A 27,436-nucleotide genomic window follows, 5' to 3' on the forward strand; every position below is an offset into this window, starting at 1 on the left:
TTAGCACTAACCTTCAGATACAGCCTACCGAGTTTCTCGGCGGATCTTCTCAGTGGGTCGCGTTTCCGATCCGGTGGTAGATTCCGTGAAGCGCTGCTCTTGTTAGGGCTAGTGTTAGCAACGTCCTCAGGTTAGAGCCCCGTAAGCTCACCTACTCGTCAGGTTACGCTGGCATACCCCCTAAGCTACCAACTTAGGGAGGAAAAAAGCCTTAGCACCATTGTGATTTGAAACTAGGCCATATATCGTGCGTTGACGATACTGTGAGAGATACCGCCAAGTTGTATCAAAATCGATTATATGGTATAGAGCATGAACATGCAAACATTCAGTCATCAAAAGGACAGATAAAAGAAGCACAGATAGATATAATAGTTTTCATTTTTTTTGTACAAGCTATGGCCAAGCACGCGATGCCAAGTTAGTATGGAAAAATATCGAATTCATACTTAATGCCAGGTCAGAAGGTCGATTCGTTCAATCTCCCCTTTAGAAAAATGGGTTACTTTACACTAATGACTGTCTAGGTCTCAATAGTTGAGTGTAAGCCAATTAAAACAATTTACCGACTAGGTCCGCGTAAATGATAGATGCGTCGCGTGGTAAACTAACATTATTCGCGCCGCTGGTTTTTAACTTCGCGATTGACCACAATACAATAAGGTTAAATGAATATAAATACGCTAAGACTAAAAACAGTTGATGACCATTTTCGCCTCTATTTTCAATACCGATGTCAGTTTTTTTTTGTGTTCAAAATGGCAACATTAAACCGGTAATTACAAAATAGAAAATGAATCAAAATCTTGAGGTTTCGGGTGATTAGGGTTTGCGACTATTACGATTTACGTATTTACGGTTTACGATATGAAAACTTTTTTTTTTCAAAAGGTAAATAAATTATTTTATAGTATTTGCTAGTATATATTGGAAGTCGTTGGATGCGGAAGGCGGAGGACCGCATTATGTGGAAGGCATTGGGGAAGACCTATGTCCAGCAGTGGGCAGATAAAGGCTGATGATGATGATGATGATGATGATGATGATTTGCTAATTTAGTGATAAGCGAGAACAAATTCAATATTCACGCAGTCTTGACGTACATATATGGTAAAGATCGTACACGGAAATATATAAATGGGAATTCCCAAAAAGGTCTTATATTTTCCTCAAAGTAGCATTACGTACAATAATTAAGAAGTTCCAGGTGAGTGGTTAGCGATTGAATAAGTTAAGTAAAATTTACGAGAGAAAACGATGAACATCCAATATGATGAACCAAATACAATATGTTAACATTAGTATGACAAAAACGGAACGAGTTCTCACCGTCAGCTGATAGTAAACTTGAAAACATTGCATTAACTAACATTGATAGCTATAATTAAAAAACACATACAATTGAGACTTACAATTAAATTATAAAATTTACAATTAAATTAAAATTTACAATTACAATTATATAAAATTTACAATTACAACCTACAATTAAATTATACAATTTTCATAAGAGTATTTTCGTATTTATTCTTTTTTTACTGTTGGTACCGCGTGAATAGACTCCATCATCCTGTCATTACTGTCACTAATGTCACACGTATTCTTGATAATCCGGTTCTCACAAATCTTTTGGAACGAACGGTTTCACGGTAGGAGGTTCTCTCTCTGTGTTCTGTATAGTATGTTCCATGGGGAGGGCTCTGAGGAATGTTCGAGATAATTCTGTCATACCCTATTTTTCCATCGCACCGCTTACTACCGTAACAGAGTTCATCTGCACCACCAGAAACCAATGCGTAGGTGCATTCGCAGTGCATTTCTAGAGATATTTTTGACATATACCATGCGTCTTTGGATTGAACTCCTCTCCACTTGGTTTTGCCGAGCGCTACGACCTGTCCTTGAAACGGGGTTCGGAAAAAAGACTCCTCTGAGTTAGGTGACGGTGACGACCACACATGTACAGGTAGGCCGGCAAAGTCAACTTTGGTTTTTTCCTATCAAAGCTGATGGTCTTGAGGGGCCATTTCAGCGTAACCTTAACAAGTAGGTGAGCTCATGGGGCTCAAACCTGACGACGTTGCCAACACTAACCCTAGCAAGAGCAGTGCTTTGCAGAATCTACCACCGGGTCGGAAACGCGACCTACTGAGAAGATCCGGCAAGAAACTCAGTGGGCTGTGTCTGTGGGTTAATTTACTCTCCGAGCCCTTCGTCGGGTTTGATGAGAACCATGACCGGTGCTTGAGGTGCCTAAAAGCACCGTTAGTGGATCGGGAGGATCCGAAATGACGTGTTTTGGGCGACGTCGACTGTTTACCATTCGGTCCGCAGGATCGGCTATGTTGTTACAAAGGCAAAGTCAACGAATCAAGCCCATTCGTGTGATGTTTAATCACGCATGCTGCACTTGTAGCAAGGGACATTATTATCAATTGATGAAATGCCAACGGTAAGGCGGGTTGTGCAACTCATCGGAACGAGGACAAAAAACGGAAGGTCATCGAAAGTAGTGTTTTGCTGTTTGTAACATTTAATGTTTATTGTTTACGTACGTACTGGTCGTAAAACGTGCACTGTCCTACTGATTTCAGTCGTAATATTGGATTGGTACTACGGCAATAATTAATCGTGTCTAATCATGACTCATAATTAGGTGTTGGCGTATTGTAAGTCTGCAAGGTATAATATCCAATCAAGTTTTGCCGCGAAACAGTCAAAAATACAATACAAATGAGAATTCGATCTCTAGATGAGTGACGATATTGATGTTGTGTAGATATCGAAGCACACCGTTTGCAGCTGCTAATATATCAGACATAAGGGGTGTAGCTATTCCCAAGTCACGCGTCAGACGACGATTTCCATAAATATGATTGCAACATTGATTTGTGTCCATTTTCTATCTGATATAGGAAATTTCCGGTGGCCCTCTTGTGAGTCCGCACGAGTAGGTACCACCACCCTGCCTATTTTCTGCCTTGAAGCGGTAATGCGTTTCGGTTTGAAGGGTGGGGCAACCGTTGTAACTATACTGAGACCTTAGAACTTATATCTCAAGCTGGGTGGCGGATTTGCGTTGCAGATGTCTATGGGCTCCGGTAACCACTTAACACCAGGTGGGCTGTGAGCTCGTCCACCCATCTATGCAATAAAAAAGCGAGGAAACTAATAAATTAAAAATCTTTTTTAGCAAACATTTGTAATGGATTGGTTTTGTAGCAAAAGAACACTTGCACAATATTTATCTGATTTTCTCGCATGCCCAATACGTTCATCTAGATATACTGTAGCTTTTTAAAGAAGTTTTCATTTATAAAATAATTTGTAAACCACAACGGGTAGGTAAGATTAGGTATCAGTTAACCAGAGATCTTGTATAACAATAAATAATTTTAAACATTATAGAGACATCCATTTCGTAGCTTGAAGCGCAATGTGCTCACAGCAACACTGAAACACCTGTGAGAACACCCTTATATCTACCTATACCTTTAACTATATATGAGTCGACTATTATCAAAGGCGGCAATCTGACTTTTGGACAATGATTGGTAAATCAGAAAAACGAATTATTGACTTTGTATTCCATTGGCAGTCACAAAACTCTTCGGAACGACATCTTAGATAAATAACAGGTTAACTATTAACCTTCATTTAATGCAGGTTTTGAACCGTATTCTTTGAAGGAGACGATTATATTCAAATAAATCTGTATTGACATATCAATAAAAAATTTTTGTCCAAATGTACAGATTGCCGCCTTTGATAATAGACGACTCATATACGACATCATAAAATATCTCGAAATTAAAATTCGAACGAACTAAATATCTTTTTTGGTTTTCAAAATTGTCTTATTATAAAGAGTTGATACTTTAAACAAGACGGCCTTGTTTATGTGAAAAGTAACTCATAATAAATTTCAAAGATATTTACACAAATCAAATCCAAAAGCAACCTAATAAATTGTATTGAATCATTAAAAAACTGTCTATTTAACGACATTGACTAGCAGACAGCCTTGTTCTCTTTATCTAAGTTCAAGGCTCGAGTTTGAAACACGACCGAAGGGCCAACTCTAGAAGAAACTTGATTGCAAATGTTATGAAACAAGCAATATTGCCTTAGGGTGTCGCGGACCGTTTGACACGATACACATTATTTATTCATGTAGCACACGTGTGAATTATTCTAGAGAATCGACTTATAGATGTTAATACACTGGCATTTTAATATATGTCTTTTAGCTTGCTCACGGGGCTCAAACCTGATGACGTTGCTAACACGAACCCTAGCAAGAGCCGTGCTTCGCAGAATCTACCACCGGATCGGAAACGCGACCCACTGAGAAGATCTGGCGAGAAACTCAGTGGGCTGTGTCTGAGGGTTAATTTACTCGTCGAGCCCTTCGTCGCAAGCGACGGGTTCGACGAGAACGATGACCGGTGCTTGAGGTACCTAAAATCACCGTTAGTGGATCGGGAATTAGTTTGAAAAATTCTGAGGAATCTAGCTAATATCTCTTGGAGCAGTTCCCAAAGATTTCGTAGCAAGCTTTCACTGAGCTGAATATGATTTCGGGAATATTGCTCGTAAAGTTTCAGATGACCCTGAACGTCTAACGGTAACCAGCACAATCCAGGGTAGAAAGCGTACAATCACAACTAAGGACGAATAAGGCTTCGGAGCTGTTTCATGTTAGTACAACTCTCCATTGGACAAGTGCCAAATCGTTAGAGTTCAAAAGCATAATTCAAAGAATTCATGAACCTCAGCATGGAGGGGGGAAATATTGAGTGTGATAGTTGACCATGCTTTGCTGTGCTTAATTCGAAATTTTATGTGAAATACTTTTGTTGAATCTACAATGCTTGCGTGCCATCTCGTACGATAACGGTATTAGAAAACCTTCTTGGATTGTCAATACTGGATTAGATACAAAGGTGGTCAATATACAAAGTGCCACAATTGGATAAATGTACAGTCAAAGAACTGGAATAGATAGACAACAAACATCAGGTAGTTAATGTGTCAATGATTTTTAACACGTTTTTATTGGCTAGGCCTGTCAATTTAAAACTTTCAACGTTTGTTATTTTTTTTGCTGCTTAGATGGGTGGAAGAGCTCACAGTCCACCTGGTGTTAAGTGGTTACTGGAGCCAATAGACATATAGGTACCACGCAAATGCGCCACCCACCTTGAGATATAAGTTTTAAGGTCTGAGTATAGTTACAACGGCTGCCACGCCTTTCAAACCGAAACGCATTATTGCTTCACGGCAGAAATAGGCAGGGTGGTGGTACCTACCCGTGGGGACTCACAAGACGTTCTACCATCAGTAATGAATGTAATCTTCATCAACTTGTGAGACCTCCGATTTACTTGAAACTAGTATCAAGGACCGACCGATCAAGGACCTTGGCCTAATCCGATCACCAGGATTTAAAAATTGATTTTAGTTAAACTAGTTTTTTAAACTTAAACTTGCCGTGATATTTGCGGTCTGTGACCACTTTTCAGACCCAATTGATTTGTGGTCCTTTTGTGATAATAAGAATAGTTTTATCGAACTATATAAAAGCTGAAACTGATACATTTATTCCTCCTTCTTCTTCAAAGTCTTTTTCTAATATTATTTATTTCAATAGTGAAATACAAACGAAATTACATATCAATTAAACAATGAAAATTTGTTAAGAGTTCATCGAACTCTGTTTTAACATAGTTTTCATCTTCCATTTTCGTGAGTCTAATACATAATTGAAACTACTTTTTCTGTGACTGATGCCATTTCTTTTAATTGATATTAGTTTCACCAACATTAACATTGCTACTAACAGATCAATCGTGAACAACCGTAAACCCGTTAAACCTTTACACATTTGACTTTTTCTGGTCATAGAGCGGATAATGGGCCCATACGGCTGTTTTGAATGTCCCGCATATTCCTGCAGCTTTTGCGTTTCGGTGATGACTGCAAGTTTAATGTGGGTATTTATCTTGTGATGACTATTCAATACTAGGCGAATCGCGCCCTCTTTTGTCTAACCAGAGACATTTTAACCGAATATGAATCATGCGTATGAACAGGAATATATCATACGTTGCTCCGTGGGCGTGTTTGACAGTGCCCAACTGTTTTGATAACAGCTGATATGTAACCTTTTACATTGGATATTTATCATTTTGATTTTAAAGTTTCAGATCATTCCGTCTATTGACTTGTGCGTAAAGTTTTTTATGGAGTTAATCTATATCTTCTTGACTTATAATCGTGATCAGGAAATTTTTGCGGGATACAAAGAAGGGAAACGAAACTTGAGCATTTTCCTGTTCTCTAATAATAATTGTTCTTTCACCGTTGTCTGCACCAACGTATAGCTATGTGTTTCATTTTTAGCGATTTTTATTTTCTTTAGAATTAGGATCAGGTCATTTTATTATAACGCCACCTGCTGCTAGTGTTTCCGCAATAACTTTTGTGAACTCTACAGATTATCGAAATGGATCCTTTTATTGGAGCATCTTTGGGATATCCAATTGCCCTGGGTCTACTCAAGAGCCTGTGTGCATCAAGTTCAGGTTTGTTTGTCATTTACGCAGAGCACAGAATCCGCTAGCAGTACCGATTTTATAATGTGTCGTTACGTTAAATTATGTTTTAATTAAGTAGGCACATATAAACTCAAATGCAGTTCAGGAAAGGAATCCGTAATAATCCCAGGGCTTGTCCTCGTATCATACAACGTAAATTTACTGAGGTCTATTCTCCAATTAGCTTCGTAAAATAAGCATGGTTTACAAGAAGACTCTCTCTCTCTCTCGCACTCACTCACTCGCTCACTCACTCACTCACTCACTCACTCACTCACTCACTCACTCACTCACTCACTCACTCACTCACTCACTCACTCACTCATTCACTCTCTTTCTCACTCACTCACTCACTCACTCACTCACCTACTCACTCACTCTCTCACTAACTCAATCACTCACTCACTCACTTATTGAGCTCTTATCAAAGGTCAGTTCAGTAGTGTGCTTCAATAGGTAAAACAATAATTTCTATTCGGGTCGACTATCTGAAGTCATACCGAACTAGGACTTTCGAACGAGGCAGTAAATCAACAACAAAAAGACACTCTTAACGTAAAAAATCGAGATGACGATGAAAACAAAAAAGGAGTTACCAAAATTTTAAATAACCTATACTACATACCAGTAATATGTATAATGGTATTGTATTCGTTTTAGAGATACCGCACGCACTGTGTTCAGCCGAAGTCATTGACTCGAATTACGATAATACAACATTGATTACGGTACACCAAAAAGTTGTAATGTCGAGCAAAATATTTGGAAAGTAGAACTAATAGTTTCAAATTTTAACATCCATTTATTTTAACTAGTGGTCCCCCAGTAGTCGAAATTTGACTATAATTAATTGGAATTGTAAGTTTGTACACTATTATGATTGTATTTTAAACTTCTATAATCACAAATTTCGCCAAGACTACACTATAAAAAAATATTAATAAAGACAAAGAATATTTAATCTATTCTCAATTTGACCACAGACGTCAAGAACAAAAGTTTGACAATAAACAGTATGCATGCGTGTGTGTGTCAAATACATGGTATGTAGTGTGTGTAATGTTTTCTTTATTGATTTAATGTATCTTTTATGCATTATTTAAAAAAAATATTAGCATTGTGCACTTCTTCTCTATATTCTCTAAAAGTGTGGATAATTTCATACTCCTTCGTCCGCGCAATTTTCGTAAAAAGGGATACAAAGTTTTTGTTTCACGTATTAATATATAGATCTATGTATACATATTTATTTACGCCTAATGAAGTCGGTATACAGGTATGGACAATGTATTGGCATGGAAGATTTTATAAGATGAAACTACAAATTTAAACAGTTAATTTTATAGCAACGGTAGGCAGCGGCTTGGCTCTGACCCTGGCATTGCTGACGTCTATGGGCGACGCTAACCACTCATCAGGTGGACCATACGCTCGTCTGTCTAGAAAGGCAATAAAAAAAACTGTATTTTATAATGGGAATAGTTGATATAGCATTTGCCATTGGGTTTTGAGCTATTAAAAAATTTGTTGCAAGGAACTTCTATTTTAACGGTTCTCTATGAGAAACTCAAGATTGACAGGCGCGTCCCCAGGCTCTTAGAACAACCTCTGTAAGGCATTTTTTGTACACAGCCTACCCACAATACTGTTGTACATCTTTGTACTCTAAGAAATAATGTTATTCGTGTCCGTGAACGTTAAAAGTTGACTGAAATACAAAAACTAAGGTCGTCATGACCTCATTAGTAACAATTATTAGCTAAAATAAAATATCTACAAAAAAAACAACCATTCGGAGATTTCGCGCTCCATTTGTGACTTATTGTTTATTGGTTTGTGCATTATGTTCGATCTTTCCGGAGCTAAGAAGATTAAGGTTTCGTTATGTCTTCTAAGTTAATACTGATTCACTTTTCAGGGTCTCACTAAAAGTCCTGTAGATGAGGATTATTTATGAATTTTCTATAGTTTCCCTCTTCGGGAGTAAAGCAATTTTTTCTTAGCCAAGATAAGTAGTCGAATCCACTTATTATGTGACATTTAGAACACATTGATGCGTGTTGATACCCGTCTTAACATAGTAGGTCTTGCGATATAACGCGTGATTCTTTTGCTTGGTAATCTGCTTACTGTTGCCATGATTACGCCGATCTTAATTTTTCTTATTTTTATACGAAAATGTTTTTTTTTATTTTTTTTTATTGCTTAGGCGGGTGGACGAGCCCACAGCCCACCTAGTGTTAAGTGGTTACAGGAGCCAATAGACATCTACAACGTAAATGCGCCATCCACCTTCAGATAAAAGTTCTAAGGTCTCAGTATAGTTACAACGGCTGCCTCAGTATAGTTACAACGGCTGCCTCAGTAGGAGTACGTTAGTGGCGCTCAGGAAGATATATAGAAAATGTTACGAAGAGATTTCGTATAAGTTTTCGTTTATTTTCTTCTTTCATTATGTACCGAAATTTACATGAGGCGAGTGACAATCACGTAAAGATATATTACAATACTAGCTGTACCCGTCCGCTTCGCTGGGCATTTAAAATTAACATTATTATTTCTCACCCCCACAAAGATTTTCATCATTAACGCCCCCGCAACTGGCGTAGGGAGTCCAACACTCATATAAATATTAGCCTATCCATTAAGTATGTGTATTTTCTACATGGATACGAAGTTTCAAGTCAATCGGATTCATGGTTCAGTAGTTATAACGGAACATCCGTAAAAACAACTCTAGATTTATATATTAGTATGGATAGGTTCGTTCAATTGCCACTTAAATTAAAAACGTGAAATACTACAAGGATGCCCACAAGGAAAATTATTACATTATTCTAGATCGAAAGCCATTTTGTGAAGGTCGATTCGGAACAATACGTCGTAAGGCGCTTAAAGCGGCTTGCACACGTGCTGCTCGATAAACCTTTATTATTATTGTAATAATATAAATATTACGCAGGTTACATAAAGTTTTAATAATAGAATCGCAAATATTAATACTGAGCAATAGGTCTACGTTAGAATAAATAGCTGCAGTTTTTGCGTCTGGAACATATTTCAAGCACCAATATGTACAATGCATTATTATTAGATTTTCCATTAGATTTATTTTTTTAATACGGTTACATTTTAAGTTATTAATTTAAAAAAAAAAACAGAATTATTACATTAAATATAACATTTTCTTTTCTAATTATATGGAACATCATCGATGTCTTAAATCCTAAATAATTATTATACAACTGAAATTGAGCGAAATCAAAATTTAATATTAGTATCTGAAATCGATTTTTTTCCCCCTGCCTATTCCAGTAACCTCGAGGGGTTATTCTAAATTCACCGAACTAGTAGGTGAGCCTACGGGGCTCAAACCGGGAGTGTTGCTAACACTGGCCCTAGCAAGAGCAATGCTTCGCAGAATCTACCACCGGATCGGAAACGCGACCCACTGAGAACATCCGGGGAGAAACTCAGTGGGCTGTGTCTGTGGGTTAATTTACTCGTCAAGCTCTTTGTCGCAAGTGACGGGTTCGGCGAGGACGGTGACCGGCGCTTGAGATAAAATCGAGTGACATTAGGGGGTGCGTATGGGAATATTTTCAAATTAATATAACTTAAATTATAAAGAGATATAAGTCTAGGTATATGCAGCTTAATTACTACAACCAATTAAAGCAAAACTTGAAAAAACAGAACCGAACGGTCTCAGAAATAAAATATTATTTATTGCATTATTTGCCATTTTAAAACCATTCGTAATTACACAAGATTAAAGTTTAATTAATTAATTTAAATACTTATTAAGAAAAAATACGCTTAATACTAGCGCTAATCATTTAATTACCTAATTATCTCAGAAGGATATTTTTTATGTTTAAAATATATCAGATAAATATGTAGATACTGATTCAGGAGAGGACATTTATACATTAGTCTTTGGACTAAATCAAGTTGAGTTGTAAAGGATGTCTTTGAATATGTCATATCACGCGATTGACCTGAACATGGTGTTTGCATAACGCTCAAGAGGTCGTCAAGGCGACTGGTCACAGGAGATCTATCTAGAGATATACATATATCCGATCAGACTAATGCTAATGTGTAGAAAATTAGATAATGAAAATTCAGAGTTAAATTTTAGAAATCGTCATGGTCTAAAAGATAAGTCACTTGGCCTAACTATATCGGGCGATACCACTGTACCGGTGTTCAGATCCCACGAACCGGTACCAATTTTTTTATGGAAAAAACAATGTACTTATGCGTGTTCATCGTAATCGAAAACAATCCCACGAAATTTGTCAATTTGCGTAAAATGCGTATAGTAAGAGGAAGTATCCCCATCTTGCTCACTCCTCCCGCGAATCAGCCATGCGTTCCGTTTTTGAGGGTGATACTTCGAACCTCAGGTCTTATGGTGCGTTGCGGGAATATTCACGTTGTGATGTCCATCTTCTTCGTCGCTTTCTTCCTTACTGAAGGTCGTGTCTTTGAAGCTGAAGTGTGAGCTGTTTCCACCTCGGTTATCAGCTTCTCGTAGAGCGGTTGCTATTGCCAGCTCAGTTAGGGGGGTGGTTATTTGGTCATACCGGCCGCGTGGTCTCTTTCCTTCCACCTTGCGATGCCTTGTGATGTCCATAGGCTCTATAATGAACAGAAATCGTCTGTCGAGTCTGGTGCTACGTTCAGTGCATTCCCTAATTCGCAATTCATTGCAAAGACAATCCTTTCTGCATTCGAAGCAACATGCTCTTATGTAATCGCAGTGCAACCGTGTTTGTTGCTAAGCGCCGAATTGTTTCTTTCGGCTATTTCGATTTTAGATACGAGTTGTCGTTCGTTTATCTTATCTTCGTGCGGAGGCTGCGAGATTGTGTCTGATGATCTATCATTCTGACATTAGTTTACAAGGATGTCGTTGTGGAATTTCTTCTTTTTTTAAAATTGTTAAGTTCTTGTTGAGTTCATTATTTTAGTTAAGTGTTCGGTCAAGAGGTGTTGTCGATCTTAAAGCATCGTCATTGCCGAAGTACGTATCCGGGAAAAATGCAGACATCGTGGAATTTATTTTTTTAATTTATTTACTATACTGCCGAAGTAAAGACGGTTATGTTTTTCAAGCGTATATATGTCTAAATTTTTGGCACGCTCCACACAGCCTAAACCTTTTGACGGATTTCAATATATTATGACCTATCATTTGGGATAAACGTGAGAGTGATACTGGGTATATTATTTCAATATTGTCTTCGCGGAAGAAATATACGGTGTAATAAACCGAGAAAGCTTCTGTATGTGTTCGCGTTATTGTTTTTCTACCTATTCGCTGGTAGCCTGGCTGTACCAGTTCCACGTTGACGGGTGAAGTTAGGTGAGCTGACGGGTTCAATCTGAGAGAATTAGCTAACAACACTGGCCCTAGCAAGAGCAGTGCTTCGCAGAATCTACCGTCGAATAGGATCACGACCCTGAGAAGATCTGACGAGAAACTCAGTGGGTTTTGTCTACGGGAATCGTGCCACAAAATGCAAGACGTCCACGTTTTCCGTAGCGCCTTTTACAGGCAGCGGCAACCTACCCGCACATAAAGTTAAATATCCCACAACAGAATAATTCTCAGAATACTTTTTTTATTTTAATTAACATGGCGTTTCTCGATATGATTCATCGCTGTCAAAAATTAACAACTACTAAAGCGACGTTTACATGTGTTTCACGTTGTTTGCTTTGCGGTGCCAAGCTTAACGGCTTATTTGAAGCTTATTATTATCAGGCAGTGAATTTATTTTTCTGTAATTCATAATGTAACATTAATATTGTTTGTCAGTGATAAAATAGTTTATATAATAATATATCGCAGTAGTTTTATTTATTTATTTTTCTAAGTATTGTACTATTGCCCAGTGACGCAGCATACAAAGTAGCGTAAATATTAACTCGAATCTGATTTCGAAGAATGCTTAAATTAAACATGCGTAATACTTAAATGATTTTACAAACGGGGCAGCCGTTGTAACTATACTTGAGACCTTAGAACTTATATCTCAAAGTGTTTAGCGCATTTATGTTGTAGATGTCTATGGGCTCCACTAACCACTTAACACCAGGCGGGCTGAGAGCTCGTCCACCCATCTAAGCAATAAAAAAAAAAAAAACAATTTTCAATTTATTAATCCAAATTATAAAATCAATTTCTAAAATTTATCAACATTACTATTGTATGTATGCATATCTATGCGTGTTCGCGTACAAAATGTCATATCTTGTGTTAGCACTCGATCTAACAACTTTAATATGTTACAAGGTAAGGTACTCTCGGAGGCAAGTGTTCGTCTGAGGCGTGTCGTGACGTCACACACGATTTGTCAACTTAATGTTTTTTCAGATTTTCACTGATATAACCACCGACATTGTTGTTCCACAAAATAGGTCTGTTAATGTCGAGTTTAATAGCGTTTCAACACGTGCGTTGATCTATACGTACACATGTATATATTACATCTTAGGTCTAAATAAACCTTTTTTAAATAGCAAATCGAACTAACAATTCATTTTTATTTTTATTTTTTTATTGCATAGATGGTTGGACGAGCTCACAGCCCACCTGGTCTTAAGTGGAGCCCATAGATATCTACCACGTAAATGCCGACATCTACCTTGAGATATGAGGTCTAAGGTCTCAGTAAAGTTACAACGGCTGCCCCACCCTTCAAACCAAAACGCATTACTGCTTCTCGGCAGAAATAGGCACGGTGATGGTACCTACCCGTGTGGACTCACAAGAGGCTCTACCACCAGTCATTACGCAAATTATAATTTCGTTTTTTTTATCACGTCGATACTGTCAGGATATTAGATCGAATAAAATGATTGCATTATCATCGGTCCTTGATGCGTGTGCTAATTTTCAAACTAATCAGACGTATTGTAGTTTTGTGAAAATAACGTTCAAATATTCCGCATACAAACAATTATAGGTACTTACTAGTGGTCCCCCGGTAGTCTACATTCGACTATAATAATTATTTGAAGTTTGAAAATTATTATTGGTTCTATTATCAAAGTCTATTATACTTCTTTAATAACAGATTTCGCCTAGATTAGCTTATAGACAAATAAATATTAAAGACAAACAATATTAATCTATTCCCAATTTGACCACAGACTTAAAACAATAACAAAAGTGTGACAATAAACACAGAGTATATATATGTGTATATGTGTTGTGTTAAATACATGGTAGTGTGTGTAATGTTTTTTATTTATTGATCTAATGTATTTTTATGCATAAATAAAAGGGGTAATAGAGCTCACGGGCTCAACTTGAGAGAATTTGCTAACACTAGCCTTAGCAAGAGCAGTGCTTTGTTGAATCTACCACCGGATCCGAATCGCGACCCATTGAAAAGATCCGTCGAGAAACTCAGCGGACTAAGCAACTATTCTAAATAATTAGTAAAACCGACAACCTTCTGTTTGTGTCATCTGATATCAGAATTATCTTCACTTGACACACATACACGTACCGTTTAGTTTTCACGCACAAATCTCTGGAGTTTCATACGATTTCGTGATAACTCATTTCACGTATCGCCATCAAAATCGTGACCGAATTTAAAATATTTCATTAGGACTCGGGCGTTATGTCAGAGACGCATTCGTGCAAACAAGCAAGCGAAGCGATTCCGACCGTAGTCGTCATCTATGACGATAACAGTGTCAATAAATAGCAATAAAAAAAATAAACTGTTTTGTTAACCACGAGAAATCTTGAACGTGCTAAATGAAGCACTTGTCCTGTTCGAATATTGATCACAAAATTTGAGTAACTCATCAAGCCTCTATCTTTTTTTTCTTCTTTTCTTTTTCCTATTTAATCTAGTGACCTCGAGAAGTCATGCTAGATTTACCGGACGAGTAGGTCAGCTCACGAATCTCTAACCTAGTGGTAACCCTCTATAGAAAAGGATGATATAGACGCAAAATCTCAACGTATTTTCATATTTGTACTATAAAATGCAAAACTCCTTATTACCTTATTTCCATCAAGTACTAATGCGAAACAATTGAGATTCCAATCTCATGGCGCAAGGTAGCATGGGCCATGATGCTATCTACCGTCTGTATAAAAAAAAAACTGCAAGACTATAAACAGTTTATTACTGTTTATTACTTAGAGCGATCCCAGGTCCTAAGTCATTCCTTGATAATGTTAAAGTTTATTTCATCAGACTTTGATTCAAGAATATATTCTTTCGTCATCCCTTCACTGGCTATACGTTACAGCAGGCTTATTCTGTTTTATTGTGTCATTATTTCACTCGACATGTTTTTTTTTTTAATTATTTCAAAAATATTCGGTTGCTATACAGGGTACTTACTAAAGTAGGAACTAGAAATGTTAATAATAAAACTAAATTTAAACCTACATTCGAATGATAAGTGTACACAAAAATCTATAGCGGTAGACAGCGAATTGTCCCTGATTTTGCTGACGATGGTGAGCGACGGGAGCCACTCATCATCAGGTGTGGCGTAAGCTCGTCAGCCCACAAAGACAATTTAAAAATCCATTAAATATTGGCATATTCATAAAATTATTATTTTACTGTTTTACCTACCAATAATGTAAGTTTGCCTTAGTTTATAGCTAAACTCTATAAATTCTCAGATAAGATGTAAAGTTTGAAAGTTGAAAAACTTTAAAAGATTCCTCGAATGAGGATTGTTTCCGATAAATCACCGACTATCCATTTAAATATGGTATTTTACATATAAAATAGAATAAAACAGTTTTTTTTTACATCACGAACAAACTATTATAATCAATAATTATTAGATTTATAATTATAAGACAGATTATTAGATTTACTGGTGGTAGGGCCTCTTGTGAGTCCACGCGGGTAGGTACCACCGCCGTTCCTATTTCTGCCGTGAAGCAGTAATGCGTTTCGGTTTGAAGGGTGGAGTAGCCGTTGTAACTATACTTGAGACCTTAGAACTTACATCTCAAGGTGGGCGGCGCATTTACGTCGTAGATGTCTATGGGCTCCAGTAACTACTTAACACCACCAGGTGGGCTGTGAGCTCGTCCACCCATACAGCAAAAAAAAAAAAAAAATCTACAGATGTCATCTAATATCGCTTAAACATAAGTGATAATTGAGGGTGAGTCCAATGACGTAACAAAAACGAAACGACTTAAAAAAAAATTGCTCTTAACAAAAATCGACTATGCGTTTTTCGCAATATTTTCCTAACATTCGCGACGCTTTCACACCAATTATCGTGTACATGCTTTTTGCAAGCCCGTTCTAGTCGGACGAGAGAATCTACTTGTAAACGCAAATATTAAAATCATGAATAACGTGATCCTGAACGTTTAGCATACGAAATCTGAAGCGTGCGTCTTGCGTATACAATATTTTAATGTTACACAACACGGAATTCGGGTTGAGGCTGTATTTTCAGATAAATCGTGAGCAGGCACTTTGTTTTCATTGGCTTTGCATAGTTACAGAGCTAGCTGTGCGTATTTCCTTCGCTTATCTTCTTATTTTTTTCTCCTACCTGTGCTAATAGCCTTGAGAGGCTATTTCAGTTTCTCCTTGATTGATGAATATATTTATTAGTTTTTCTACCTTCTGAAGAACATTGAGTCAATGTATCAGCCTGTGTTTCAATAGCATAAAACAAACGTGTCTATTTACATGTACTGTTCCGTTTTCGTTTTGCATACTTTTGATCCTCATCCTCCTCCTTGCATCGTGTTCCTCAGTGCTAAGGATCGTGACCTTTGCGGAGCACTTTTGTTCGGATTATGTTCCTCCATTCATTCCTGTATTCTGCGCAGCGGATAGCGGCTTTGATTTTGGATTCGTAAGTCGATTTTTGATGTACAATATTAAATTATTGGCACTGTTGTTGTTAGGTTAGCATTCTTTACAGCAATCACAGTATTAGCTGGCTTCGTGTATATGCATGCGAGACATAATGAGGTTTATTTGCAGAGATCTCGCGTGCCGACCGCAGCTGTTTGAAATCAATTGTTAGGGCGAGCATGATTGTCTTGTACATTACGACGTTGACGAATGCAGTATAAATATGTGAAATAGCATCAAATTCATGGGCTATTGCTGAGTCAAATTGTTTAGTAGTTTTATTTAACTTATTTCTAAAGGCAAACAAACATTTGTATGTATTCATTAGAAGACATACAAATGTTTGCCTTTATTTGGATCTATTTGTATTATCGATTTTATTAAAATCGATAATACAAATAGATGCTTGTCTTAAAATCATAGTAATGCCTCTAGCTACGATAACCAAAGATATCGTTTTGATATTTTTGTCGGTCATTTCGAATATTTTCTACAAGCGCATTCAAAGTTTTACTCAATATAAGGACTTATCCTTAGATGTGTGCAATCTTATCCTTATTTTTCAAGATTCACTCGAAGAACAAGGATAAGATTGCACGCAAACCTAAAAATAATATAATATTGTCAATTTAAAACTCCGCGAAACAGTCCGCGATGTTTCATTTCTTGTCGCGTAAACAGCGACAAGTATAAAAATAGATTGAATCTCCAATCACCTCCGCTTACGGTTTTATCACGTTTCAAATGTTTCAAGTGCAATTTGACAGCGGCATTGATTAAGATTAGGAATAGTTACGGAGCGTGCGTCCGCGTACAACAAAAGATTCTCACTATCGACGCTCGCGACTAGTCTTAAAGTATAATTTATCGTCAAGTTCGTATTTTATTTGTATGTTTTTTTTTCTTTTTTTTTTTAACGTGATAACAATCCATCGTAATCAGTTTTAGTCGGTGCTTTGACGTGACATAACGCGTCGCCGTATTCCGTATATACATATGTATGTAACATACCGGTGTGATGTGAAAGACTCGAGTCGATTTTGTTATGTTTTTCGTAAGTAAATCAAGTTCGGTTACGTCGGACGTATCTGTCGTGATTACCATGGGATTTATTATCTTATAGGGCTCCCTAAGCCGTCATCGGAATCTTCTGTGTTAATAGGTCAAATAGATCTATCTTTTTCATCGCTATTGTTTTTAAATTGTTTTTTTTTTAATTAAACGACACGATTCGCATTTATTTATGTAAGTTTCTTTTCTGAATTTTAGCAACCCAACAATCTTTAAAAGCCTTATGTACATTACGGTAACTGTAATACTATGTCGATTTGATAAAGTGAACGCTGTGAAAATTGTTTGTTCTTGAGATGTTTTTTTTTTAGTTCATCTGCTGGCCTTGTTGCTTTTCATGGTTGCCTCCAGCCTCAAACTTAATTGATTGCGACCTCATTTTCATTTCGTTACATCTTTTACTTGACGGATAAGCTTAATTTGTTTTCCAGTTAAATTACTTCCTCGTAATGTCTTGTACTTTTATCTAGAAAACCATCCTTCGAGAGTTTTTATTGTTAATCCTCGTAGCTATCAGATTTTATTAATCCACTTAGGAAATGTCTGTCTTAGTGTTTATCTTGTCTGCTTGATTATCTTAGGCGCACAAGATGTAGTGTTATAAGACGAGATTATCTATCGGAATGATAACTTGTATTTTAACGTTGAGAATTGAATTATTTTTTCAAGGTTTTTTTGTTGAATCTTCCTTGGTGACTTTGAGTTAATTATTTTCGAAGCGTCTTTACTTAGAATGCATCGTTCTCTTAAATCAAATCAAATGAAATCAAATAAAAAAAAAAAATTCAACGTAAATGAAAGTGCATACTTGTTGAACGTCAAAAGAACTACCGCCAATTCACAAGAACTAGCCTCCGTCCTGAGAAGAATTGGCAAGAAACTCAGCGGGCATGTCTTTTTTTTTTTTTTAAATATTAGATTTTTTGTTTTTAATATTAGATTTTTTTTAAATATTCATTACGTTCCGTTCCGATATCCGCGTGTGTGTGCAAATCCACAACGCTACAAGCTCGTTTTTCGTTAACTACAATTTGCATACATTCTGAACGCCTAAATTCTGTCCAAACTAAGGAGGCCCGTGTCCGTCACCATCTCTCATACGTTACGAGGGTTCTCTTTGAATTGTCTATTCGCTGCGTCCTCATCTTCACGGTGCTTAACTCAAATTAGTTAAATTTCTACCGTAGACGTTTACGTGTACGTTTTTGTTAGGCAAATCGTTTTCAATTTAACCACTCTATTGACTCGTTACATTTTTGTATTCCACGAGGACAATGATGTAACAGGCAAAAATGTTTTAATATTATTTAGAACGTTCAAACTTACGTTAACTGTACGTTTCGCGTGAAATACGTTAGTGAGTTGTTATCGTATAGTGAATATGTCGCGAGCGAAGTTTGGGAAACATTGTTATATTTTTACGTTCTTCAAGTCAATGATAAGGTTGAGAAACGTCAGTTTTTCTCTTTGCATTTTCTTACGTGTTTCAATTACGTGGTGTTCATATTCAGTTTCATCCGGATTTTTTCGAGTTATTTATTTCGAATTTGTTTAGAAGCAAGGCGTCTATGTTTAAAGGTTTTGTGTGATTTAAAACTTTAAATATATGAATGTTAGGGCCCATTTCGGGCTGTGGCCGATCGAAATACAGGCAGGGTTTTTTTATTTATTGTTTAGATGTGTGGACGAGCGCACGGCCCACCTGGTATTAAGTGGTTACTGGAGCCCAGAGACATCTACGACGTAAATGCGCCACCCACCTTGAGATATAAATTCTAAGGTCTCAAGTGTAGTTACAACGGCTGCCCCGCCTTTCTAGCCGAAACGCATTACTGCTTCACGGCAGAAAATAGGCAGGGCGGTGGTACCTAACCGCGCGGACTCACAAGAGGTCCCACCACCAGTAAAGGGTACATCTTGGGTGTCTCGTTTTTTTGTCTTCTCCCGCGAATGTTTCGGTTCGTTTTCTCAAACCTCTCGGTTACGTAAGGAACTGGATGTCAAAATCAAAATCCACTTATCTTTGTGTGATAACGATAAATAACATACATTTTTAAAATCTGCGTTCTGACGGCAGCCGTCACGATTAGATTGCTTGAATGTCCGATGATGTATCACCAGTATGCCCTCGTATTGTGACGGAGTTATGGGTCTCAGTATTTAGTTGTATTTTTTTAAAAATCTGGATTTAATGAAAAGGGATAAAGCTATCTCTCGCTCTCGCTCTGTTTCTAGCTAAATACAACGATTCTCCATTTAAGTTTTTCTGTCATTATTTTGCAAAATAGAACTATCACGGGTGACGATTTACAGAGCTAGTTATATTAAAAGTTGTGAACTAAAGTAGTATTAAACTTTGAGATAGATAACGCCAGGAAATGTCTAGAAAATATGTATATTGTAACGCATTAAAGTAAATTTAATTCACATAACTTTTGGGTAAATAGTGTATAAATAATATCTATATACATATAAAAATGAATCGCTGTTCGTTAGTCTCGCTAAAACTCGAGAACGGCTGGACCGATTTGGCTGGTTTTGGTCTTGAATTATTTGTGGAAGTCCAGAGAAGGCTTAAAAGGTAGATAAATATGAAAATGCTCGGAATTAAATAAAAATAACAATTTTGTTTTCCTTTGATGTGTCCCCCGTCGGACGGATTTTTTTTGTTTGTTTTAAGTTTATTTTATACAAAAGTTTAGATCTTTTATTTATCGATTGAAGCACTGCGAAGTCTGCCGGGTCAGCTAGTATTATTATATTTTTTTAGAACAATGGTCTTCGATAAGAGAATTATAGTAAAGTTTATGTTTAACACCTATCGAGAAAATTATATATGACAGATACAGTAACCACTAGCATATAATAGTAACTTAGAATAGTTTTGTAGTTCAATGTAACTTTTTTTATTATTATTTTTTCCTTATATGGGTGTACGAGCTCACCGCCCATCTGATGCTATGCGGATAAATAAAAAAATATTTACGACAAATTGAGAAAACAAATTATGAATCAAAAATGGATGTTATTACGTCATCACGTCATCAAATTGTGTAATTAACAAACAGAATATTATTATGAATCATTATGCTGTAGTCATAGCATAGGATTAGTCGTAGTGTTATAGTAGAATTAGCATGTTTATTACACGGGAAGTGAAAACTAAATTTAGTAATCGCATTTACTTATCTGTTTGGATGAATGAAAATTGAAAAATGTATTTTTTATTTTTTTATTTATTGCTTAGATCGGTGAACGAGCTCACGGCCCACCTGGTGTTAAGTGGTTACCGGAGCCCATAGACATCTGCAACGTAAATGCCGCCACCCACCTTGAGATATTAGTTCTAAGGGCTCAAGTATAGTTACAACGGCTGCCCCACCCTTCAAACCGAAACGCATTACTGCTTCACGACAGAAATAGGCAAAGTGTTGGTATATTAATTGTAGGCTTATTTGTAATATTGTTTTATTAGTTGGGTATGTATTTATGTTCGTTTGTATATAATGTAATCTTTGAACATAATTTTTACCGATATCAAGACGTCTGATAAGAATTTGCATTCGCATCAAGGACCATTGACGCTATTCCGATCCAGTGGTAGACTCAGCGAGGCACTGCTCTTGCTAGGGCTAATGTCAGCATATTCTCTCAAGTTGAGCCCGTCAGCGCGTAGCTGTAATAGCCTCTTAGACTATCAGCGAATAAGTAGGTAAAGTATAAAAGAAACTCAAGCGTGATATAGAAAATATATCGATACTAAAATCAAGGATAATGAAACACACAGTATGTCAACAATCACATACAAATATGACCCATTTGTGTTTGATAAGATAAATGCATCTGACGTTGAATGTTCACAATATGCATTTACTGGTAATCTCGGTGGCCGTTTCAGAAATAATACAGTATCTATATAAAAGAAAATGTATGTGTCGATGTGTGTTCACCTAAAAAATCGAGAACTATTTCTAGGGTTGAAAGTATTATTTTGCTTATGCGCCATTTATGCAACTTTACAGCAAAGCCATCTAAAGCTTAAAGTTTATAAAAAATCCATCTATATATATAAATGAATTGCTGTTCGTTAGTCTCGCTAAAACTCGAGAACGGCTGAACCGATTTGGCTAATTTTTGTCTTGAATTATCTATGGAAGTCTATTGAAGGTTTAAAAGGTAGATAAATATGAAAATGCTCGGAATTAAATAAAAATAACAAATTTGTTTTTTCTTTCATGCGCCCCCCGTCGGACGGATTCCTTTTGTTTGTTTTAAGTTTATTTTATACAAAAGTTTAGGTGTTTTATTTATCGATTGAGGCACTACGAAGTCTGCCGGGTCAGCTAGTATCGTGATAAAAAAACTTCTTTCGTTATTTGAATAGGGTAAATATAATTGAAGTTCTATTAAAAATATCGAATTGTTCATATTAATACCAAATAAAACGGACCTTTAATTACAAGGATGAATGTCGCGTATTAATCAAAATGTCACTTAAGCCAAATCGCCTTTCACTCCTCGAATTGATATAAAACTTTTTACACACATAATAGCGACGTGACAACTCCGACGAACATTATTAGCTCGCGAAGCAATTGCTCTTGAGTTGTTAGGTCTCCTTCGGAGGCGCTCGGGCAGCTGTTAGCAAATCCCACCCCTCCTTGCTGAGCCTTTGCTCGCCCACCTGCCCTGGTGAAACTGGAAAGGCCTCCGGGCCACTAGTAATACTTCCATCATAAAAAAAAGAACATTCGCATTTTGTTGCAAGCGATGCCGCGGGCGCAGTTAGTACACTATAAAATGGGACCATAAAAACTGCTAATGATCATTTTACAGTTTTAGAGGCTAACGTGCAATTGAAAAATTTAATTGACTAGGAAATACCGACTTCGTAAAACTATCAGAATTTTGTAATAAAATTGCAAGGGTAATAAAGTTTTCCCAGAAGTATTATATTTTTTTGTCGTACAAGCGCTGGTAGACAGACGGTTGTGGTGAATCAATAATTCTCAAATTTATTATTATTATTTATACTGACGTTGTAGGCAGACGAGCATACGGCCCACCTCATGGTGAGCAGTCAGCGTCGCCAATGGACATCGGCAATACCGGGGGCAGAGCCGAATCGCTGTCTATTGACGTGATTTATTTGGCGTCATTGTTAGTTCCAAAATTTGGATAAAATTCAAACGAAACTTAGATTTTAAATGAAATATTTTTAAAAAAACTGCGATTAGCTTGAAAAGGCTAAAGTGTTAATATAATAAATTACAAAACCTTTCGTAATATCTACTTCATCCCGCTCATACTCGTGGACTGGTTTGGCTTTTTTTTTTTCATTATTGATTGAATATTGTTATTTATTTTTCTTTGCTTCTTTGTATAATACAATATTGCTTCATTCTAAATTAGGTCCTATTCACGTATTTCGTTCAATATTGGTATGCAATAGATAGTAAAGTTCTTTCATAAATAAATTGTTGTCACGTGCGCCATTAAGACTTGTTTTATTTTCAATTATCTAGCTCACGAGGGCAGATCATATGATCTGTCATTCATCTATTTGAATATAGTCCGACTTCTAAGGTGGCTAAAGGCAAAGAGGTTTTCTTCTTTCTCTATTTTTCATACTATCATCTATTTTTCATACCCCCTAAATGTTAAGAGTGGTAAATGGAAAGGGTGTAAGGTTTACGGGATCAGCTAGTATAGTTATGTTTGATCAATTATTCGATAAACCCGAAATGTGGCAAATATATGAATTACGATACATTTGTTGGAATTATATTATGCATACCGTCTGTCTGATGTTGATGGTGATAAGACGGATAGCTTCGTTGATGTGCCAAGGACAGCTGTTCCAATTTTCATATCAATCGAGCGAATGACTTAGAAACGCACACAGGTTAAACATAAAGAAAGATTCATGATATTTGTACAGAAAATATCTGCGGGCGGAAGTCCGGCGATTTTCTCCTGACCAAAAAAAAAAGCCGCAAAACAATAAACTGATCAATCGTAACACTAAAAGCTATCGTTTAAAATGAAGCTAAAGACGTTATTGAATAAACAGTTTTCTATTGAACTAGAGGTCCCGCAGTAGTCGAAGTTCGACTATAATTCATAATAATTGTAAGTTTGTACACTATTATGATTGTATTTTATACTTCTATAATCACAAATTTCGCCAAGACTACACTATAAACAATATTAACAAAGACAAACAATATTTAATTTCAATTTGATCACAGACGTCAAGAACAAAAGTTTGCCAATAAATAGTATGCATGCGTGTGTGCGTCAAATACATGATGTGTGTAGTGTTTTCTTTATTGATTTAATGTATCTTTTATGCATTATTTAAAAAAAATATTAGCATTGTGCACTTCTTTTCTATATTCTTTATAAGTGTGGAAAATTTCATACTCCTCCGTCCGCGCAATTTTCGTAAAGAGGGATACAAAGTTTTTGCTTCACGTATTAATATATAGATATTTGAATTCGTATCGTAAAAACTCTGATTCGGTTAAAGTATTACAATATTCCTGATTACGGAAGGTAGGTCATCGTATCAGTGTTTATCTCGATGATTGATTATTTTACGCTTAATGTCTTGACAGTCATGAATATGTCTACATTCAGAATTGTTTTATTTTATTAAGCATCACGTTCGTTGAAGGAAAATCTATACTAATATATAAATCTATAGAGGTTTTTACGGATGTTCCGTTATAACTACTTCGCCATGCATCCGATTGACTTGGAAACGACCCGCAGGTAGATTCAGTGAAGCACAGATGTTAGCAAATCCTTTCAAGTTGAGCCTTATAAGCTCGCCGATAAATAAAGGCGAGGCCAGAATAGCCCCTTGAGACTACTGGCAATTAGGAAAAATACAATTTATTATTATGTTGAACACTTTGTCAATCTTTACTGGTGGTAGGACCGCCATTTGCCCAGGCCTGTAGTAGATGATTTTCTGTATTCTTCTACGTCACCGTGATTTTGAAAGAAAAAAAAACCTCAATGTTTTCTAATTTTTTTATCCTTATCAAAATCAACACTCACCGTTAACGATTTAGTTACCTAGCGTGTCGTAATAATCATTAATTATTATGATTTTGTACCTTGATTACGGCAATGCATATCAATTATCAGATAAAATAATATAAGGGAGCTTGGAGTTTGGAGCCTCTGGGTTTGCGGAGGGACTTCGGTTCCCTCTGTATTTTATACCGTATGTTCCATGGGGAGTGCTCTGAGGAATTGTTCGAGATGATACCAACATCTCGTTTTTACCATCGCACCGCCCGCCACCGGAGTAGAGTTCATCCATACTACCTGGAGCCACTGCGGTCATCCACAGTGCGTTTCCAGAGATCTTTTTTGCCACGTACCATCCGGCTATGGAATGAGCTCCCCTCCTCGGTGTTTCCCGAGCGCTATGACATGTCCTTCTTCAAACGAGGCTTGTGGAGAGTATTAAGCGGTAGGCAGCGGCTTGGCTCTGCCCCTGGCATTGCTGAAGTCCATGGGCGACGGTAACCACTCACCATCAGGTGGGCCGTATGCCCGTCTGCCTACAAAGGCAATAAAAAAAAAAAAAAAAAAAAAATATATAAATTTTAATTTCTTTCATATCACAGGAAGTGCACAATTCAGGTTAGTGATAGTAAAAATAAAAAAAACGTAATATAATATGTTTTTGCAAATGTACCTGATGTACCTGATGCTTAGAAATTTTTGGGTGTTAATTAATCTGGGGAATTTGTATGTAACAAAAATATTATAATCTTGATAATCTTAATATTTAGAGTTAGATGATTTAAATATAAAATGATAATTACTTTGATTATTTCAAATCATAGAAATGTTAAGATAAGTCGTACATCGAAGTATGTTTGTTAGTCGATCTGATTACATTCATTCATTATTTCATTTTATATTGACAGATAGTGGGAATACCATTTAGGTGTCTTTTTCTTTGGGTCAGCTCAATGAATCTTCACGTCACAGTTATGGGAACCAATGCTCGTGGCCTAAATACCAACAGGTATTGGCAAATGGCTTCCATTGTGAAGAAATAACTTCGTATTCTTCTTCTTCTTCTTCCTAGCGTTTTCCCGGTCTAATGCCAGGGTCCGCCAACTTAAACTCCTCAACTTTGCCCGGTCTTCGGCATCCTTCAGGGTGAGGTTATTCAGGTGATTTTTATTATAATGTTATTCCTTCATTGTTGTGAAGGAAATTATAATAAAAACCAAACCTGCAGAATTAGTTGGCTTGTGTATTTATTGTGCCCTTTCACGGTCCAGTCTAATTCCGCAACATAATAGTTTGAAGAGTTAGTTTTACAGTAAAACTGAAGCTTCATTTATCCTTTATTCTGAAACTTAGTAGTGGAATCAATGTTGTTGTGTGTTACGGGCGATAACAAATTAATTTATGAGACATCATGTAGGCCATGAGGTCGTCCACATCTGTACCAAACTTGTTTGTCTGTAGGTCGCTCGACATTATTTTCTCGTTTTCTGCGTAGACTAATCCATATCCTTGTTTGTTATTACACTTAGTTCAATATAAATTTGATTTGAACGTTTAAGATCAAGGTTAAGTGATTATCACGTTTTTAAATTATGCCTTATATGGCTCTTACAAGCTAGTGATAGCTGGGGTTCTGCTCATGAAAGAAGTTGCGATTCTAGGCACGTACCACATGCTATGTGCGCTATGAAGTGTGCTTATAAGTTTTTTAATATCGATCAAAAAGGACGTTTTGGGTGTTGACAAGCAGGATTTACTAATAAGCTTGCGTCTAATTATAGGCATCGCGACATAAAGGGAATCTGTCTCTGCTAATGGCATAAACTATATACGTGTTTTAATGTCGATTAAAAAGGATGTTTTAGCTGTCAAAAAGCAGGATTTACTAATAAGCTTGCGTCTAATTATAGTGCTAAAATTATAGGTATCGGGACATAGAGGGAATCTGTCGCTGCTAATGGCATAAACTAAATAAGTGTATTAAAATGTCGATCAAAAAGGATGTTTTGGGCGTTGAAAAGCAGGACTTACTAATAAGCTTGCGTCTAATTATAGTGCTAAAATTATAGGCATCGGGACATAGAGGGAATATGTCGCTGCTAATGGCATAAACTATATAAGTGTTTTAATGTCGATGAAAAAGAATGTTTTGGGTGTTGAAAAGTAGGATTTACTAATAAGCTTGCGTCTAATTATAGTGCTAAAATTATAGGCATCGGGACATAGAGGGAATCTGTCGCTGCTAATGGCATAAACTATATAAGTGTTTTAATGTCGATGAAAAAGAATGTTTTGGGTGTTGAAAAGCAGGATTTACTAATAAGCTTGCGTCTAATTATAGTGCCAAACTTATAGGCATCGGGATATAGAGGGAATCTGTCGCTGCTAATGGCATAAACTATATAAGTGTTTTAATGTCGATGAAAAAGAATGTTTTGGGTGTTGGAAAGCAGGATTTACTAATAAGCTTGCGTCTAATTATAGTGCCAAACTTATAGGCATCGGGATATAGAGGGAATCTGTCGCTGCTAATGGCACAAACTATATAAGTGTATTAATGTCGATCAAAAATGATGTTTTGGGCGTTGAAAAGCAGGATTTACTAATAAGCTTGCGTCTAATTATAGTGCCAAACTTATAGGCATCGGGACATAGAGGGAATCTGTCTCTGCTAATGGTATAAACTATATAAGTGTTTTAATGTCGATGAAAAATAATGTTTTAGGTGTTGAAAAGCAGGATTTACTAATAAGCTTGCGTCTAATTATAGTGCCAAAATTATAGGTATCGGGACATAGAGGGAATCTGTCGCTGCTAATGACATAAACTATATAAGTG

The 27,436-nt window shown here is 36.6% G+C and overlaps 1 protein-coding gene across 5 annotated transcripts in view; it reads left to right on the top strand.

Moving 5' to 3' along the window:
- Positions 1–27,436, top strand: part of LOC101740924 (transcription factor EB) — a 164,595-nt gene that overhangs the window by 95,173 nt on the left and 41,986 nt on the right. Inside the window, exon 1 of one of the 5 annotated variants that reach the window (XM_038020950.2) lies at positions 17,393–17,537. The exons of the other annotated variants lie outside the window; for them this stretch is intronic. The gene's annotated coding sequence lies outside the window, so the exon portion shown is untranslated. Of the gene's footprint in view, positions 1–17,392; positions 17,538–27,436 lie in introns of those variants that run through there. 5 annotated transcript variants of the gene reach the window in all.

Source organism: Bombyx mori, chromosome 27 (genome assembly GCF_030269925.1).
Source record: "Bombyx mori chromosome 27, ASM3026992v2".
Classification (NCBI taxonomy): Eukaryota; Metazoa; Arthropoda; class Insecta; order Lepidoptera; family Bombycidae; genus Bombyx; species Bombyx mori.